The following is a 6142-nucleotide window of genomic DNA, read 5'->3' on the forward strand; positions in this document are numbered from 1 at the left end:
ACACAGTTGAATCTGTGCTTTTTGTGTATGGGGTTCATCATTTCAGATGTTTTGTAAGAGGCACATGAATTTTTAGAGTTTTCATTTTTTCAGTTGGTGGTGTTTTAAACAAATTTTCCTGTAGTAAAAAAAGTACCTGTGAGCTCATTCCCAAGGTATGTGTTCAGACATCTTTTATTTTCCTGTAATTTGGGAGCATAAGCTGACCGAGCTTTTGCCCTCCTAAGTGAGAATGTGAGTCTGTGTGCGTGTGTGTGCATGCACATATATATAAGGTAACAGGCTGGATTAACAAAATTAAGAAATACACCTATGTGCTAATTGCACAGATACACACACACCTCCTGTTCTTATTTGAATTATCGTAGAAAGACTGAAAAGACTATGAGTCAAAAACTATAGGACATGGATTAGATTAGAAAGGACAAGGGGTGCAAGCAGGAAGCTTGGAAATAAAGGGAGGCTGTCATGAAAGAGAGTCTTGCCCATCATCTCTCTGCAAGAGTGCGAGGATTTTTCCATAGGTAGCTTCAACCTCAGGGAATTTTGACTTAGCAGTTCTAGGGAGATCCAGGTTAAGTTGATTTGAGCTTGAAACTGAAGGCTTCATTTAAAATAGACCCAACCTCAATTATGTAGGGAGTTGGAGCAATTTGGTTTGTTTTTTTTTCCCCTTCAGCATGTATAGAGTCCTGAGTTCTATCCCTGGGTTGGGAAGATTCTGTGGAGGAGGGCACAGCAGCCCACTTGAGTATTCTTGCCTGTAGAATTCCATGGACAGAGGAGCCTGGTGGGCTACAGTCTGTGGGGTCAAAGAGTCAGACATGACTGAGCAACCAAGTACACACACATGTATACAGTATTACGAAGACCCACTACTTAAAGCATCTTGTCTGTAAGTAGTATTGTATCAAGTATCTTTAAAAAACAATGGATACTTAACCTTGATATGTATTTCTTAGAAAAACCATCTTATTAATACCAACTCCCCAGTGGTATTTAGAGGATAGCATAGATGGCATTTAAAAGCATAATTAAAATTCTAATGTTAATATGCCAATTGTATCTCAATTTTTAAAAGTTGTAGAAGCATTGTGATGAAAAAATGAAATTACATTCTTATAACTAATTTCTTAGGCCTGAGTGGGTATTCTTTTCATTACTGTGAAAGGGATTTCAAACCGTTTAATGGAAGTGTTGAGCCCATAGATTCTTTTAGCCCATGCTGCATTGTTCTCAGCAGTGTTTTTCACATGTTGATGATGATGTTATGCTTGTACAGTTTGATTTCCTACAGCCTATATTGTTTAAAATGAAAGATTTTTATTGGAAAAAAAAAACCAAAATCAGATTGTACCCGTAACTCAATAACCAGACTGGCAACTGAATGCTATTTTGCCTTAGCAGACATCCTCAATCTAAACAGGCTGATATTTGAGGGCTCAATGAGAAACATAACCACTTATGTAATAAAGATAACAGCAGATCAAGTTTGTAGCCTCCAACAGTCTCTGTATGGCTGTCTACTATATGCTAGCATATTATGAGCCATCATTGAAACCTTTGAGCTGAAACCTTTGCGTGATGTTAGTGAAGTTTAAAACACTAGACTTTCTGATAAAATCCTAAATAAGGGTCTTAGAATTCTCTGTGAGAAGGTTGTGCTGAAAATCAACTTCAGGATTTGTACACTTGGGACAGTGTTGTCTCACAAGACATTTGGTAGTGTCCAGAGAAATTTTTGGTTACAACTGAGAAAGGTGCTACTGGTATCTAGTAGGTGAAAGAGATAACTGCTGAACATCCTGTAATACACAGGACAAACCCCAAAATCCCCAAGGGACTTTCCACTCCCCAGATGTCACTAGTGGTGAAACTGAGAAACTTAAACCCCAGAGCTATTATTTCTGGAGATGCTCACCATTCATTTAGGCTTCACTGCTTGTGTATGTGTATATGTTGGCATCACAGAGACTTTATTAAACCATGAGGTATCTCAGATATGAGCATGAACAGAAAAGTGTTAATGAACCACTAACTGATCACAGTGCTCACTCCTTGGAATGACCTACTCCCAGCAGGGTGTCCAAGAGTTTGTGCTGGATAACCATGATGGTGGAGGAGTGGTAGTCAAGAATTTACAAAAATGCCAAATAAAAATGTCTTAAGGTGGAGACAAAATCAATCCATTGATCCTGGTTAGCAGGTATATAGAATGACAGGCAAACAAATTTCAAGCGAAAAAAGTCATGGGACTTAAGGACTGATTAGACTGAAACGACACCAAACTTGCCACGCAGACACAAAAGGGAAGTTCATAGAAAGCCACGGGCCAGAAAAAAATATGCTTTCACAAGAACTTATGAGGATATTTCATACCCAAGTATATTTTAAAGATCATGCTTCAGTATGGCTATGTTATTTGTCTTGCACTGTTCTTTTGCCTTGTACCAGCAAGAAGTATTTGAGAGACAAGTTTAATGTTTTTTTAAAAGATATTTAAAAGATTAAAACTTCTTGATAAGGTAAAATGAATTGTTTTGTTTTGTTTTTTTAAAGCAAATTCATTAAATTGGCCATTTAGCAACTGTCTTTCAGCAACTAACCTAGCGCTGCTTCCATCTGGAATCTGAGTGAGATAAAAGAAGCTGCTGGTCACTGTCTGCCATTTGTGATGCCAAGAAGCAAAGAGTCAAGACCACAATACAACTGTGTGAAGCCAGGCAGTTGAGGACATTGTCTTGGTATCTTCTGATTAACCTGAGATACTGGCTGACACTTGACGCTGTTCTTCAGAGCTTCCACAAAAGACAATTATGGCTGTCCAGCCACAGGGCAGGGTGCTGAGTACCAAAAGAGTTCATTAAGATCTATTTGCTGTATTAGCATCAAACGTGTTGTTTAGTCGATAAGTTGTGTCTGACTCTTTTGCGACCCCATGGACTGTAGACCACCGAGCACCTCTGTCCATGGGATTTCCCAGGCAAGAATACTGGAATGTGTTGCCATTTCGTCCTCCAGGGGATCTTCCGACCCAGGGATCAAACCAGTGTCTGCTGCATTGGCAGGCAGATGCTTTACCACTGAACTACCTGGGAAGCCCCAGCATCAGACATACTCATTGATAAACCTATGGGGTCCAGGATTGAGAAGACCTCTGTCTCTAGTATTAAGGGGTAGAAGATAATGAAATATGTTTCCTATATAAAGCACTACTCTAATAGGTGAGCCTTCTCTTTAAGAATTTGTGATGAAGTGTGCTTATTTTTTGCCTCAGTCAGATGAGAAAGGGATTTAGAATGAAGAATTTTCAATGGAAACTACTCATTTTCATCAATAATTTGGGGCTATTCATATCAAGACATTTAAACAAAGGAAATCTGAAGCTGTAGAAGAGAATGGCCAAGCAAGAGGCAGAAGGAAAATGAGAAGTAACCACTGAAGTAGATAGATGTGGTCATGGAGGTTAAATTGGAGTGGCTCCTAGATACTAAGGTGGAGAAGGGGGAAGCTGGTAAATCCAGTGCAGTTCAGCTTCACCTCTGCTGCCCACTAGTCATGTTCCTGGCCACCACTTTATGTCTATAAACCCATTTCCTTATCCTTAAAATGGAGTTACTGATAACATTGCATACTTATAAAGTACCAAGTGCAATCCCTGCCTCAATTATCTTTTTCAGTCCGCCCCCCCCACTCCCTGAAGAGAATGGACAAAATTACTAAATACCTAACAGATTTTAGAGGTAAAATTGGATTAGCCATTTTTTCCTTCAGGAAGACTGCTCAACCACATAAGTTAATAATATCCAAGCTGGAGAATTCTGTGTTCCAGTACAAAAGAAGGTGCTAAAATAATTAAAATTGTATAATTAAAACTTTCATTGACTGCAATTTTATCATATTGATGGATCTATTAATCAGGCTACTCAAACTTTAATTTTGAAGATTTTCCCCCCAAATACCCAAAACACAGGTGTATATGTGTACATTAAAAGGCAAAAAATTTTAAACTATTACCTGAACATTAAAAGTGAGAGAAGCAAAAAAAAAAGTGAGAGAAGCAAAGTTAACATCAGCATCATGACTGGGTGAGACACTCATCTCTCCCCTTCAATCTACAACCAGCAAAACACTGACAATGAAGGTTCCTCTGCTCAACACATGGGACCCTGGAGAATTCCGCATACCTGTACATCTGAAAGTGGGTAAACTGGAACTCATAGAGGAGAGGGAACCTGGAGACAGCAGAGGCAGTGCCTGCAATCTTGGCCCTCTGATTGCAGCAGCTCGGCCTGCCATCCCAGAGAACCCGGGAGCAGCAAGGGAAACCACACACCACTCTGGCCTCTCAGCTACAGTAGCGCCCACAGTCAGATAGATAGCGGGGCAGCAGTGGAAGTGAAACGTGCCTCCAAGAATCTGGTCCCCTGCTGCTTTCCCACACCAGTGCAGCCCATGAACCTGACATGGCAGAAGGGGCCGCAACCCAGGCACCTCCAACCCTCCACTCCCTGTGGTGGCTGAGCCTGTGGCTCAATAAATGGCTAATGTGACTTTAGTGCCCAATGTCCTGGTACCCCTGGCAGTGATGACAGAGAAAACAGCAGCAGCAGGGCACAAGTGACCCTGGAGCAGAAGCAGCGACCATGGGGATACTGGGCATCAACTCTAAGCAGAGACAGTGGGTGGAAAAATGCTGCTTTTCAAATACAAGTAGCACAGGCAAAAGAAACCGAACACTTGTGCTATAGCACCACCTTCTGGAAAACTCAAGAAAGGCCTCTAATTTTTGACCTGTTGAATCCTTGAGTGTGTGTGTGCTCAGTCGCTCAGTTGTGTCCTATTCTTTGCAACCCCACGGGCTGTAGGCCACCAGGCTCCTCTGTCCATGGGATTTCCCAGGCAAGAATACTGGAGAGGGTAGCCATTCCCTTCTCCAGGGAATCTTCCTGACCCAGGGATTGAACTCAAGTCTCCTGCATTGCAGGCAGATTCTCTACCCTCTGAGCCACCTGGGGTGCCCAATAGGAACATACATATCGGTAATTACCTTAAATATAAATGGATTAAACACTCCAATCAAAAGGATAAACTGGTTGAATGGATACCAAAACAAGACCAATATATATGCTGTCTACAAGAGATCCCCTTCAGACCTAGGGACACATCCAGACTGAAAGTGAGGGGATAGACAAAGATATTCCATGCAAATAGAAATAAAAGATGGCTGGAGTACCAATACTCATATCAGACAAAATAAGACTTTAAAGACTGTGACAAGAGATAAGGCAGAACACTATATGCTGATCAAGGGATCAATCCAAGAAGATATAACAATTGTAAATATACATGCACCCGTCTTCCCTGGTGGCTCAGAGGTTAAAGTGTCTGCCTCCAATGCGGGAGACCCGGGTTCGATCCCTGAGTCGGGAAGATCCCCTGGAGAAGGAAATGGTAACCCACTCCAGTATTCTTGCCTGGAGAATCCCATGGACAGAGAAACCTGGTAGGCTATAGTCCATGGGGTCGCAAAGAGTCGGACACGACTGAGCGACTTCACTCAGGACTTCACTCACTCAACATACGGTACTCCAATTTATAAGGCAAATGCTAACATTGATGAAAGGGGAAATCGACAGTTACACAATAATAGTGGGGGACTTTAGCACATCGTTTGAGGACTTCCCTGGTGGCTCAGATGGTAAAAACATCTGCCTACAATAAGGGAGACCTGGGTTCGATCCCTGGGTCAGGAAGATCCGCTGGAGAAGGAAATGGCAACCCACTCCAGTACTCTTGCCTGGGAAATCCCATGGATGGAGGAGCCTGGCAGGCTACAGTCCATGGGGTCGCAAAGAGTCGGACACAACTGAGCCACTTCACGTCACTTCACTTCACTTAGCACATCATTTACACCAAGGTACAGACTTCACAACAGGATATTTTTGTTACAATTTTATCTTAATAATAAAATATTTTTCAAAAGCAGTTTTTCTGTATTACTAACAGCCTTTTGGTGAGAATAGTAAAATCACAGTTTCTTGGAATGTTGTGACACTTTCCCAAAATAAAAATTTCCCCCACTCCCACATGCACGCGTAGCACATATCATCTACTGCTATTCTGATTTTAACATAATATG

The sequence above is a fragment of the Ovis canadensis genome, chromosome 12 (assembly GCF_042477335.2).
Source record: "Ovis canadensis isolate MfBH-ARS-UI-01 breed Bighorn chromosome 12, ARS-UI_OviCan_v2, whole genome shotgun sequence".
Taxonomy (NCBI): domain Eukaryota; kingdom Metazoa; phylum Chordata; class Mammalia; order Artiodactyla; family Bovidae; genus Ovis; species Ovis canadensis.